The following is a 14,986-nucleotide window of genomic DNA, read 5'->3' on the forward strand; positions in this document are numbered from 1 at the left end:
TCCGAATCCGAAGGAATTGTCCATAGGGTAGCCCATCTTTGAGCCCACGTGGATGATAACTAGAGTAGTGCAGCAGTGTGTTTCTCTCGGTTGGTTTCCGGTATAGTGATGTTCCGATCAGACCTTCCTCAGCGTGTATGGTCAGATCTAAGAAAGGCAAGTCATTGGTTGTTTGTTCACATGTGAATTTCAGGTGGGTTTGGGAGTTGTTCAACCAATTAACAAAGGAGGTCAAGGTAGCGGCACATCCTTTCCAGAGTAGAAGGACATCGTCGATGTATCTGTGCCACATGGAAATTTGATGTCTGAATGGGTTGATGGGTGAAAGTATAAGGGAAGTTTCGAGCCTGTGAACAAAGAGAATGGCAAAATTCGGGGCGAAGCATGCTCCCATCGATACACCTTTAATTTGCAGATAGAAGTCCTCTTTGTACAAAAAATAATTATTTTCTAAGGCAATGTGTAATAAGTCCATCACAAATTCTGTGGGAATGCGGGTCGGTTTAGGTCTGGTTTCCAGTAGTTCAAAGATAGCTAGAAGTCCTTCTTCATGTGGGATGTTCGTGTACAGGGACTCTATATCCAGACCAGCCATCAATTCCGTCTCTACATCAAAGGGTCTGTCTTCAATGGTCTTGATAAGATCCATGCTGTCTCTTATGAAAGTATCAGTAAGCGGAACGAATTCTTTAATGATAGCGTCTATGTATTTCCCCAAAGGTTCCAGGGCGGAACCACAACCAGACACAATGGGTCTTCCAGGGGGATTTTGAAGGTCCTTGTGGATCTTGGGTAAGACGTAGATCACTGGTGTACGTGGGTGGGCATTGTTGAGGCACTGTTGCCACCCGGTTTTTTAGAACAAGGCCGCGGACGCGGCCAGAACCGTCCACGCGCACGGAACAACTACCAAAACCAATACTCCGGCGAAAGACAAACCAGAAACAAGTTTTACCGTTGGGGCCCTCAACAATAATTACCCCAAGAAACACCATGAATGTACCCGTCATCGCCATGGAACCAAATGACCCTCAATCCAGCACTAACCCTGAGGTGATTCCCATATTCAATCTTTCCAAACATACTCTCTCGGAAGAAGAAACTAATCTGCTCAGTAGAGGCTTGACCTTTGTACCTACGGAACACAGCAACTTTATCGATTTACATGCACATTTACTACAGTTCTTCAGACGAATCAGACTACGACAATTTTTTGCAGATAGACCGAATCCTTTCCAAACTGATGCTCCACGCTTCCACCTCCCTTCCACCTTCCATCCCCCCTCACACACCATGCCTCCTGAAATACTGTCTTTTGAGCGATTGGTGCTACATGAGATTACAGATGTACAAAAAAAGTTTGAATATGTTCCTTATAAACTCCCGCTGGTTGAAAAACAGGCCTTGCTTAGCCTGAAAAATAGATCGGAACTAACCATCAAACCGGCAGACAAAGGAGGCGGAATTGTCATCACGGACAATGAAAAATACGACTTGGAAATTAAAAGACAACTCTCTAATGTGGCCCATTATCGGAAACTCACTTGTGATCCCCTTCCGGACATAAAGAAAAAGATATACCACATTACAAAACAAGCTCAAACCAACAACATTATTTCCTCTAAGGAATTTTCTTTCCTGAACAATGCCCACCCACGTACACCAGTGATCTACGTCTTACCCAAGATCCACAAGGACCTTCAAAATCCCCCTGGAAGACCCATTGTGTCTGGTTGTGGTTCCGCCCTGGAACCTTTGGGGAAATACATAGACGCTATCATTAAAGAATTCGTTCCGCTTACTGATACTTTCATAAGAGACAGCATGGATCTTATCAAGACCATTGAAGACAGACCCTTTGATGTAGAGACGGAATTGATGGCTGGTCTGGATATAGAGTCCCTGTACACGAACATCCCACATGAAGAAGGACTTCTAGCTATCTTTGAACTACTGGAAACCAGACCTAAACCGACCCGCATTCCCACAGAATTTGTGATGGACTTATTACACATTGCCTTAGAAAATAATTATTTTTTGTACAAAGAGGACTTCTATCTGCAAATTAAAGGTGTATCGATGGGAGCATGCTTCGCCCCGAATTTTGCCATTCTCTTTGTTCACAGGCTCGAAACTTCCCTTATACTTTCACCCATCAACCCATTCAGACATCAAATTTCCATGTGGCGCAGATACATCGACGATGTCCTTCTACTCTGGAAAGGATGTGCCGCTACCTTGACCTCCTTTGTTAATTGGTTGAACAACTCCCAAACCCACCTGAAATTCACATGTGAACAAACAACCAATGACTTGCCTTTCTTAGATCTGACCATACACGCTGAGGAAGGTCTGATCGGAACATCACTATACCGGAAACCAACCGAGAGAAACACACTGCTGCACTACTCTAGTTATCATCCACGTGGGCTCAAAGATGGGCTACCCTATGGACAATTCCTTCGGATTCGGAGAAACTGTAAATGGCGCAGAGATTATTTAAAAGAATCGGAAGTCCTATGCAAGAAACTAACAAACAGAGGTTACCCACGAAGATTGGTTTCACGAGCTCGAAAGAGGGCATGGTACTGCCACTGTGATCTCTTACTTACACCCCAGCCTAAGAAAACCAATTCCCGGATTCCTTTTGTCTCCTAGTTCAGTCCTAGTAGTAACCAGGTCAAGAAAATTATTACTCGTAACTGGACACTTCTGCGGACGAACAAATCCTTCCAAGAACCGCCACTCTTTTCATACAAACGTGGCAACAATTTGTCTAACCATCTTGTCCATGCTATCACTAGGCCCAATAAATCGACCACAACTAATACCATCACCTCGAGTTGGGGTTTACCACCCATACTGGGCCATTACAAATGTCAATCATGCAGTGTTTGTGAATTAACAACCAACACCAAGGATTTCAAGTTCAACAACCAATCACATACCCTGAACACATTTACCAACTGCCGCTCACAGAATGTGATCTATGCCATCGAGTGCCCTTGCCATCTCTTCTATATTGGACAAACTACTCAGATGATTAAAAAAAGAATTATTCAACATAAGAGCAGAATCAACTGTAAGACCATTACAGCACCTTTGGTCTCACACTACCTGGAACAAAATCACGATGCTCTGGACATGAAATGGCAAGTTAATGATCAGCCTCGCCTGCCTCCCAGAGGGGGAAACCTTCAAGCTCTCCTTGACAAAAGCGAATGCAAATGGATAACTCGTTGCAATTCTGTACACCATGGCTTGAACACGATTGATGAGTGGAACGGTACCATTCATTACACCACCTGATGTGCAGTCCCTCCTGGCGCCATCTACACCCCACTCTTGCCAATCTGTACTCCCTCCTCCATGTCCTTACAGATCCAGAAATTCTTTACCCCCTTCTATGTAATGGTAGTTCATGTTTTTAAACATTGTTTTTCTACAATTTAATTGTTTTTTCTCCAAGATGTCTGTTTATGCTCATCTCTCTTCATAAAACTGTTGTTTACCACAATTGTAGTGTTCATAAGGTCGTAATTGTCCCCCCTCCTTCTTACCTCATCTTTTGTCCCCCTTCTGTTTCATTTTCCATGCCTCCCCTTTCCCCTTTTCCCCGCCAACATGCCTGAACTCCCCTTCCTTTTTGCCCCTGGCTCCATGTCTCCCCCTTGTCTGCCCTCTTTTCTGCCCCTTTACTTTCCCCGTCCTTCACTCCGCTGGTTCGATCCCCGGCAGCCCCGTTCAACTCTTCCCTTTCCTTCTCTTCGTTCCCCGTGTACCTAGCGTCCATAGCAACCGGGCTGCACCCTAGTTACCTGATCACTGACTCATTCCCCGCCTCCCGTCTCTGGCGTCCTATAGACGACTTCTCCGCGTCACGCCCACTCCGCCTTCATTTAGGAGGCACCGTCTTTCATCACATAGTCACTAATCGTCCAAGGGTTGCACACGTTGGTGGCTCCTCTCGACCCCGCGGTCATTTTCCCGATCCGGATTGATTCCTGTTCCGCTGCTGATCGCCCTTTGACTCCGCGACCGCAGCCCTGACTCCAGCTCCATTAACCTTCAGGTAAGTTTCTTCTGGCCCTTGTCCGCCCTGAGTTTTATCCCCGTTGGACAGCCGGTAACCTCCTGCCCTTTTTCCCTAGGCTGTATACCGTTCCTCCCACTGCATCGGTTGCCCTTCCAGCGAAGTTTCTTTAATCCTTTACTCCGGTGAGTCTCTGTTAGCCTTGCTGCCCTCCTTTATTTTTGTGTCCTTCCACTTCCACCTCTTACCTTTTTCTAATCCCTCTTTTTCCATAGAACCCCGAGGGAGGGATTCTCCCCTCGCCTTTCATGTAGCATTCACCTACTGCTGAATACCCCGCCTTCTCCCCATGCACCAGGTAGGCTTCCAGTTATTGCCTGTTCCACTTCTACCCCATCCCTGCTTTTCCTTTTTTCCTTTTTTCTCCCGACCCGCCCCCCAACCCCAACCTCGCCCCCCAACCCCAACCTCGCCCCCCCCCCCTTTTTAGGTCTCGCCTGACCCAGCGCTTGCGCTGGTCTGGCGAGACTTTAAGTAAGGGCTTAAAAAAATGCTACCGCCGGCCACAGCTTGCAGTGCATGTGTGCGCGCTTGAGCAGAGGCGCCATATGGCGTGATTACTGCTGCGCGCGCACCACTCGCGCACATACACTGCAAGCTGTGGCCGGCGGTAGCATTTTCCCCCCGCAATCACTTTCACTTTGGCCCCGCGGTTAACTTCCTTGTTTGATGGGGGGATTGACGGAGTCCTCTTTCTGAATACCTTTTCCTGCATTTCATTGCAAAACTCTGGACTTACTTTGTACTTTTCTTGGCCCAGTGGAATGGGGACACTTTGGCAGTTAGGCATTGTAACGTGTGTGGGCCTTGTTCGCTGGTTTATAAAAAGGACCAGTGGAATTATGCGATTCTGAAGCCACGTCGTTTTCCGCAGAACTATGGATTTGCTATACTGGCCGCATAATCCATCATTTGCTGCATAATTTGCAGGTTTGAACGAAACAAAAATTCGAACTTAGATCAAAAGTTACTAAAAGAGCATCGGGATTTGCGCCGCGCAGTGGAAGACCCTTTGCGCAGGTGGACCGGTCATTTTAAAGCTTCGTAAATATGCGATGGAACTTAAAGGCAGGAATGATACGCAGAGCTCTCAGACACAAGCTTTCAGCAGACAATCTGCATGGGTGGGAAACACCAGGAGTGAGGCATTGCTGCACCTCTTTTGACCAGTGAAATGGAGTGTCACAGCCCACTTGTGATGAGGGGATAAGCACTTACACATCCCTGTTCAATGTATCCAAAGGCCTCCTCGGCACCAAGCAAATCAATATTTCAACTCTAATCACAATGTTAAAGTCATTTCCTGTGATGTCAGTGGGGTGAAAGCTCGTATATTATCATGACCCACCCCCTCAAAGGCCAGCCCAAAATAGAAAATTGACATGGCAGACCCTAGGGTGGAGGTGCCTTTAACGCAGTAATATTGCATGACGTGTCTTTTTGCAGCTGTGTGCGGGGCTCGCGGCCACCCACATCTGGGAGAAGGGAATCCGATCTCAAACCTGAGCAGAGACAGCACTGCGTGGATTTCATGCGACTAACAGAGTTTATAAGGCTGGGAATTAAATGAGAGGGAAGCTTCCAGTGTAGTCCTTAATCTTATGCAAAATGTGTGAATTTCGCAGATTACATTTCTTATCATAAAACTGCGTCCCTGGGTGGGCTCGACCCACCAACCTTTCGGTTAACAGCCGAACGAGCTAACCGATTGCGCCACAGAGACGAGTGTGCACCTCAACTGAACATGTTCCAGAAGGCAACCTATATGTACAAGAAGTGTTCCACAGTGGAGAGGTTATTTACACAGAGACTGCGAGTACAGTGTTTGAAAAACAAAGTAAGATGAACGGGGAAGACACATTTCTCTTCTATTCTCCGCGTCGCTCCCCCCTTCTTCGCTTGCCTCGTTGTTGTGTTGTCCATTAGCTCCCTTTCGCGCTTCTCGGCGCACCTTACACTCGCTCGGGGGCGTGGCTCCCACCGGTGCAGCAGGTGCAGTGGCACTGGGGCCAGGGGCCTGAGGGTCCACAGATGCCTCATTGATGCATTCACTGTTCAAACTGCCGCCAGGACCATTTCCTTCCTTGCTATAGAACTAATGACACACTGGTGACGTCACTGCATTCACTCTCTTATCAGCAGTACAGCGCTGTAACTCGTTCTTAGTTTTCTGCCAAAGTCTATTGGTCGTTCAAGGATCAGACGTGGACAAGGAACCCTGCAACAGTGTCACACTTGAGAGAAAAACTCAAGAACGTGTCAGGGTAGAGGGGACTGCAACCTCCTCTCAGACGAGGAAAATGCAACAGTGGCAGAGAGTGGAAAACTACAACAGCGTTTCAGCTAAAGCAAACTGTAAAAAAAAGCAAGCATTGGCATAGCCAATAGGTCTCGCCTTTGGGACCTTCTAAATATTTAGCTTTGCAGTCAATATCTTTGGTGCAACAAAATCAACTGTTGCATGGCTAAACACTTATAAGGTCCCAAAGGCGAGACCTATTGGCTATGCCAATGCTTGTTTCTCTTCCTTCTTTTCCCGCTACATCGCTCCTTCAACCCCCTTTTTCCCCCCGTTTTCCCCCACTCCCCTCCTTGTTGTTTCCCTATCTTTCCTTCTCATTTTCCCTATCTTTCTTTCTCAGTTTTCTCCCCCCCTTCCCCCCTGCTGTTTCCTGCCCCAGCTCTCCTCTCTTCTTTCCTCCTGACCGCCGCTCTGATCCGGAAATTGTTTTTTACAGAGCACTCCCAATTTAGGCGACCCAGGTCCTGATGACGATCCTAAATTGACAGGATCGAAACGCCGTCGACCACTATCCACCAGCCTAAACGTCCTTGGCGCACGCAAACCTGGTTCATTGAAACAATGAAAAATACCAATTATACTATTGAGTAAATTGTTATATGAACCTTGTATTGTATATATTGCTTCTTTTGCGCCGTCTGTTGTGGTTTGTTCACGTTGTCACTAGCGCCGTTGTTTCACTAGCACGAGCACTTTGTACACCTTTTTCCACTAGGGTTGCCAGAGTATTTATACCCTGTTGTGCTCTTATTACTGCAATTCTTTTGATCTTCTAAATATATGACGCCTATTGGCGCTTTGAAAGAACAACCTTAAGTCTCCTCTCTTGTGTTCCTTGTAATGTCTTGTACATACCTTTCCAAATAATTCAATATATCCTGCTGAGATATTGTCGAATTTACAAGCATTTACGCAATCTCAGTTGGGTCTATGGGTATAACTCCTGTGATTGTTCTACGTCCTTATTTCAAGGACAGCAATCGGCCTTCAGACACTCTTAAATTCTTTCTTTGATTTCATGGAGTCCCGAGGCCGAAGTATTAACAATTCTAAGTCCTATGCTATGAAGATAGGCCTAGGGTCGCGAAAACCTAATCTCTTCAACATAAATGGGGAAAACATTCCAACCTCCAAAACCTTTTCATACCTCGGGGTTCTTCTTGATCACCAATTATCTTGGGGCCCTGCTGTTCTCAAGAAGAAGGGCGAGGTAACCCGCGTTAACGCAGCCATACTTGGCTTCACGAGAAAAATGGGCAATAGTCCGGTGGCTGCCTTACTTAAACTATACCAGGCTAAAAGTGTTGCCGTTGCTTGCTACGGAAGCGAGCTCTGGGGCTACAGCCAGACGCGAGACCTGGAGGTTACAGAAAATAATTTTCTGAAGAAGATACTGAGGCTCCCAAGGGGAACCGGAAACTTCTCGGTACACGAGGAGTTAGGTGTCCCCCACCTTAGCGACAGAATAGCAGTAAACCCCCTATTATGCTGGTTGAACTGCTGGTTAAATAATGATATACCTCTCACCCATGATATACTAAAAGAAGCTTTAACATGAGATGGTAGGCTAAAGGTTCCGTGGTTGAAGTACATTAAAGACTGTTTTACTGAAATAGGTCGGCCGGACCTGTTTCTAACCCCAAATTCCATTACTAAAATAGATGCCCTTTTTGTGAAAAATATATTTATGATAACCAGGAATTTTGCCCGGGAAGAGGTTGAGTTCCAGAAAGACAGTGTTAGGAAACATGTCTTACTTAAAACCTGTCTACAAATGGAACCATATTTATCATGGCCTATGTCTAGCTACGAACGCTATCTACTAACAAGGTTCCGTTTTGACTTGTTTCATTACTTATTAGCGGTCCCGAGTGGGGCCCATCGAGGCCAAGTGTTGCCAGCTTGCGGCTGCGACGGGAAGTCTCCGCAAGATCTGGCACACTTTTTATTTATTTGTCCTTATTATATAGTACCTCGGAGGTTATTTTTAAAACCATGCCTGAAAGAACTGAAATTCACACAGATCAAACCAGCACTTTATTACCTTCAACTCCTGAATTGTGACTGCACCTTATTTGTATGCAGGGTTAATTATGCTGTTATTGTTGTTATGTATTTTTAATCTTTTTAACCTTGTCATAACTATTTATATTCTTAAACATGCTTTGTTCTGCCTGTTACTTTTGTCTTATATTGATTATGTAAATTTCTGCTGTATAAATGAAATGGATGGTCTGATTTTAATTGTATGTTTTATGAATTGTGCTTTTATGATTGTAAGGTTTACAATCGAATAAAGTTATTTGAATTTGAACTTGAACTTGATGTGCTTCTCCAAGATCTTGCTTATCCAAGGGAGCAGGGAAATGGGGCGATAGTTACTAAAATCGCCAGGATCCAGATTGTTTTTTTTTAGCAAGGCACGGACCATAGCCTGCTTCCAGTGTGCTGGGACTATGCCGGCAATGATGGAAGCGTTGAGGAGATTCTTGATGGTAGGGAGAACCGCCTGAATAACCGAAATCATAGCCTTTGGAGGGGCAGGGTCAGAAGGTGATCCGGATTTCACTTGCCGTGCCAAAGACTCCAAAGAGTCCTGTTCCAACATAGGGAAACATTCCAAGGTGGCCAAGGATTGAGGAGAAAATTCCGCATAACAGGGCCATGTCTGAGAAACCAGATGAGAGTCAGTGGCAGAAAAGGAAGAATATATTTGGAGAACTTTTTGGTGAAAAAAGGCTGCCAGGTTGTTACAATGGGTTAGCGTTTTACAAGGTAGCGTGGACGGCGGAGGAGGTTTATTGAGACTCTTTACTACTTGAAAGATTTCCTTGGGTTTAGATTTAGCCCGCAAAATTTTAGTGGAAAAATAAGTTGCTTGGGCGAGTTTAACCTCATTTTTATAGGCTCTAATTGCCTTTCTGTAAAGAGCTTTGTCACTTGAGAGAAATTCGAGTCGCCAGCGTCTTTCCAATTTCCTGCAATGCCTCTTTTTTTTCCTAAGTTCCTCAGAGAACCATGGGGCGGATTTTTGTAGACGTTTTGTGGTGATTTTTTGAAGGGGGAGAATAATCTCAAGAGAATGAGAGATCCACTCTTCATACTCCTGATTGGCTATGTTAGGATCCATGTTGAGGGGAGGGCGTGAGCCAGCAAGGCTGTTGAACCAGGATTCTGCAGAGAGTTTCGACCAGTTTCTAAAATTCTTCTCGCAGTGAATTAAGCGGGGAGGTGTATAGGTAGACCATAGAAGAGGGACAAGAAAGTGATCCGTCCATGGAAGAGCAACGGGGTGTCCAGCCTTAAGATCAGAACAATTGCTGAACACAGGGTCTAATAAATGGCCCTTAGAATGAGTGGCAGAGTCAACCAGCTGCTCCAGTTGTAAGGCCGCTAGGTCATTCGCTAACTCGTTAGCGATATGGTCATGGGCGGCATCAAAGTGGAAATTGAGGTCGCCCAACACTGTATAGTTCGAAAATGTTGTAACATCTTCAGCTAGAATCGAGGGCAAGACCTTGTGAAACTGCCTCGAGGGGCCTGGGGGTCTATAGACCAGGGTGCCTGAGAAGCAGGTATTAGGGGAGAAGTTAATACTAAAAGCAAGGCTTTTGCAGTCGGGAATAGAGCTGGCCATACTTCGACAGGGAAATTGTTCTTTATATACAATTGCCAGGCCGCCTCCTCTCCCACCCCTTTCGTAGAATCTGAAAACCCGAGGGTAAGGCAGATACGATATCTGGATCAGAGTCTGGCGTCAGCCAAGTTTCTGTTAGGAAGGTTACGTCGGGCATGTGTTCTTCCAACATCAGATTAATTTCGGTCTTGTGCTTAGGTAAAGATCTACAGTTTAAAAGCAGCAAATTAAAATCCTGTATATTGGAAGGAGACAGAGTACTATGGAACACATGTTTGCACAAAGGACAGACCTCAGGGAGATCTAATGCATTGAAAAGGTGCAGACAGTCTGTTTTCGTGATATCGCGCAGATTTAATAGATCATCTGCGCTATAGAGCCTTGTTTGGTAAGACCTGGGGATAGGGGACATGGCCCCTGGTCCCGAATGGTCGCGGACGGGCGCAGACGGGCTTGCCTTTAGCGCGCCTTAGGCGCGCTGGCGGCGCGCCCGTTGCGCTCGCCCGCTGCGCGCGCGCGCTGGCATGCGAACTTATAGTCCTGGTCCTCAGATAGACTAGAGCGCTGTCCGCTCTCCACCCCACCCAAGATGTCCGCCACAGTCACCCCCTACACCGCAACTCACCGAAGCGGCGAGGATCCGGACAGCGGTGTTAAGGCAGGGGTGAGACCAGGAGGGATGCGGTCCCAATGTGCGCGTGATTGGTAGCCCGAGTAAACAGGTAATAGTACACAATAATGATTAAAAGAGCAATTTTAAAATTTAACAAAACCTCCCGGCTTCCGCCTCAGGAGAACTTCAAGTTGACGGATGTTCTTCTGGGCACCTGGTCCAAGCCCAGCACAAGGGCCCCTATTAACAGAATGATTGCCTGCTGTCATTACCCTGCAACAGGTGACCCAGCTTTCCTCACCGGCCACCCATCCCCACCAAGCTTGGTTGACCAAGCTTTAACTTTCCGTGGCACGTTCCCTTCCGCACCCCTGGGCAGGTAATTTAAAAGACTGGAAAGCTTTGGGAAGAAAATGTTCTCTTCCGCCAGTCTAGCATTGAGGTCTGAGAACACCGCATGTCTTTTGAGTCGTTTTCCCATTCGATATGGGATACAGTTGCGCCGGTGCTTCTCGGAGCCTTGGGGGAGGACCAGGTTCTGCTCTCCCAAGCAATTTCAGACAAGAGAGATGCAGCGAAGTTCGCCATCTGATGCGGCTTTGACATGACAAACTTGCTAGGTAGAGCGATTTCCTCGACTGTGGTCATACGATGCCACACCTGGCTGAGGACATCTGGATTTTCAGGGGATGTCTAACCAAACCTTATGAACATGCCCTTTGATGGCTCCTGTCTCTTCGGAGACAAAGCAGATGCGGCTCTTAAGCGTTTTAAGGACTCACGGGGTACAGCCAAAGCCTTAGGCCTCTGCTTATCGCTCTTTTTGTGGCTATGGAAGGGGCTTCCAACCATGCCAACCTTAAAGAGCCAGAGAGCCCCACAACTTCAGCAACCTCTGCGGGGACATGGATGCAGTTCACCCTGACCTTGAGGTTCGGATGGCGAGAAGTTGAGCCAAGCCACAATCCCCTGCTCCACCACAAAACCTTCCAAGTCCGATCCCCCAGGATCATATCTGCCCAGTTGGTGGCATCAATTACTCTTATTTTTATTTCAATAATTTTTATTGATATAAAAAGAAAGTACCAGAGTAATACTTGGCATAAGGTGAGGAATTAGTATTATAAAGACATCATGTATACAGATATAGCAACAGTAATGAATGCACTTAACTGAATATCAAAAAGACATAAGTAAAAACAACCTAATGCATTAAGAAGAATAACAAGCATTGGCATAGCCAATAGGTCTCGCCCTAGGGACCTTATAAGTGTTTAGCCATGAAACAGTTGCATAACTAAATACTTATAAGGTCCCAAAAACGAGACCTATTGGCTATGCCAATGCTTGTTTCAGTTTATTACTGCTCTGTAGTAATGACGGCAACCGTGCTTTAGCTTAAACATCTTAAGCTAAAGTCGGGTGCCGAGATTACTTCATAAGTAAAGAATTGTCTATTTCTTTACTTTTGAAGCAATCTCAGCACCCGACTTTAGCCTAAGATGTTTAAGCTAAAGCACGGGTGCTACCATACTACATAGAAGTAATAAACAGAAAAAAAAAGCAAGCGCCCGCTTCGAGAAATGACTGCCGTGGTGGGGGAAAAATGCTACCGCCGGCCACAGCTTGCAGTGCATGTGCGCGAGTGGTGCGTGCGCAGCAGTAATCACGCCATATGGCGCCTCTGCTCAAGCGCGCACCCGTGCACATGCACTGTAAGCTGTGGCCGGCTGTAGCATTTTTTGAAGCCCTTACTTTAAGTCTCGCCAGACCAGCGCAAGCGCTGGGTCAGGTGAGACCTAGAAACAGTATCATCTGTACTACACATCAGAAAGAGTCCACAGATGGCATCCCGTAATATCAGCAAACTGCTGGAGAAAGGCACACACATAAACTCTTGGCATGGAGATGCCCTAAACTGCATCGCTATTGTCGGGAGGTGTTCTCCAACAGAAACACTATATTCAATAGACATTTAGCAACTCTCACCATACATCTTTGCTGGCTGTTCCAAATAAGCAAACTTTCCCTTTGAGATCTGCATTTTTTCAACGTATCTTCATGACACTATGCACTGCCAGGCAAGCAAACACGGCAAAATGAGGGAAGGAACAAGCACCAGAATATGGAGACTGACTGACCAGGCTTTGGAAACTGTTTGGCATGGAAAACTGCTGCCAGCCTGGGAGAATCGCAAGGTGCACTTCAAGAAAATTTGAGAGCAGTGTATTGGCTTTCTCTCAGCAGAATTTAGTGAGCTTTCCTGCCTGCAATATCTTAGAATCCTTTGTAAAATGCAAACTCACACAACCTAACAGACTATTAGCTCACTGAGCAGGCACAATATAGCTTTGAAAAGAAGGCTGCCTGGAAAGGACTATAAGAGGGTAATGTGACAAAAGATATCATACGCAAAATTCCCAGATTGAATGGGGACAGGGAGCAAGGTGTGTGGTTGTTGTTGATGGGATCAGTATGTTGTTTATGTTCCCTAATAATGGCCCTTTTAGGAAAGTAACACCTCACCAGCCTTTGGATGTAGGTGGTTGTATGTGTACAACTCCATTTAAAATCAATAAAAAAAGATTTAAACCATAAAAACTTTGAGACTAGCTAATATTTTTCACAGCTGCTACACTTGCCAGAAGATAAGACCATCCAACTGGACTGCACACACAGAGTGTATTCTGTTCCAACAAGAAAGGAATCTCTCAACAGATGTACTGACACTCTTTCACATTTTCCAAGAAAAAGAAGGACACATTTCCGAAGCTCAAAAAGAAGAAACTGTACTTTTTACACGCAAAACAGTATCATTCTACCAGGAAGTCTCTTTTTACACATTGGCAAGATGTAGAGTATTCAAAGAAATTACTTTGCAACTGCAAAACGAAAGAATTCTTTGTCAATGGGGCCCCCCTTTCCACCTCCACTGCATCATAAATGGAAAACGCTACGCAGTGAAAGACTTTCAAGAAGCAAGGATGCCGCAGGCCTGCTGATAAAGACGCCTTCATCGCTTAGGATCGACCACGTATCACTGAGAGAGAGGAGAAGTGAATGATGTACCCAGAAATCACACAAAGAATGTAAAAAAAAAGTTCCTGACTTAACTGCCAAAAAGACAAGCATTGGCCACGAAGGTCATCGCGATCACGATCGCTGTGAAAGCGAAACTGATCGCGCTGACGCAGAAAGGCATTCCTGAGTGATGCTGGCCTAGCGCATGGTGGCTGCACGTGTGCACGCTCACGTGCACGCAAGCGCTAGGCCAGCCAGCAGCACTGATATGCATTGTTATTGTCCTATTAGTTACTGTTTACATTTCAGATTTGGGTAGTCATACCTACTGGCACGCTGGAAGTTGTATGAAACATACTGTAGCCACGTGTGGCTCCAGTACGCCAACTTGCCTGCTTTAAAAAAATTAAAAAACAAAGGAAAAAAGCCTTTCTTTTTTTAATCGTTTCAGTGAGAACTGGCAGTTGCCCCTGGACCACTGACCACTCCCCCTGCAACCTTTATCCCAAGTAGCCATGGTAAGGCTTCAATGGGGACCTTTTTCCTTTTGTAAATAGTTTTATGAGGTGGTAACTTTTTAATGGCATGCAATTGAAATTACAGCTGCAAACCATTGAGATCATCCTGGTACAAAGTACAGTTTGCAAGAGACGACCATGACACGCCCCTTCAAAATTGTGATTCATGGGGGAATGGCCAAGTGGTCCAACATGGTGGACGCACTTTAGACCAGCCTTTTCAGACCGGCACTAAATCCGTTTGAAACCGTGCCAGTGACTGCATAAATGCCACACTCTCGGTGTGTAGAAGAAGCGAAGGTGAAACCAACGGTGCGTTATACGGCGAAGAGACTGAGCCCTGGAGCCCAATACAGCAGTGGGGGCAGTTGCTGCGACCGGCGGCCTAAAAGTGGTTGCGAAAATCAGAGGTATCGGGCCGGAGGCTGGGGACCTGCGATCAACTGCAGACGAAGATCCGAGGTGAGAGGGACTCTGAGAGAAGATCTGTCACGGCTGTATGTGCGACCTCGGGCAGGCAGAGATGCTAGTCTGCAACTGGGGATGGGCCGGGACTGAGCCCATGGCTGCACGGTGAGTGAGGCCTATCGGCTGCGCATCCAAGCCACATCTGCAGCAGGGGATAACGCCCAGCTTGTATACACTGGGTGGGGCTAGCCGAGAGTCTCTGGCTGCTCGGAATCGGACCAAAGAATAGCGAGACTGTAGTGAAGGGTCCTTTACTGTCGGGCCCAGACAGATACAGCTATGCAACAATGAGTGCAGCTCCACCAGCATTGGCCACGAAAGTCATCGCGATCAC

The 14,986-nt window shown here is 46.3% G+C and overlaps 1 non-coding gene across 1 annotated transcript; it reads right to left on the reverse strand.

Annotated features, from left to right (window-relative positions):
- Nucleotides 1-5,742: 5,742 nt before the first annotated feature.
- TRNAN-GUU (transfer RNA asparagine (anticodon GUU)) lies at nt 5,743-5,816 on the reverse strand. Its single transcript has one exon. It is a non-coding gene; the product is annotated as a tRNA-Asn (tRNA).
- Nucleotides 5,817-14,986: the final 9,170 nt, after the last annotated feature.

This window comes from Triturus cristatus, chromosome 3_1 (assembly GCF_964204655.1).
Source record: "Triturus cristatus chromosome 3_1, aTriCri1.1, whole genome shotgun sequence".
Taxonomy (NCBI): Eukaryota; Metazoa; Chordata; class Amphibia; order Caudata; family Salamandridae; genus Triturus; species Triturus cristatus.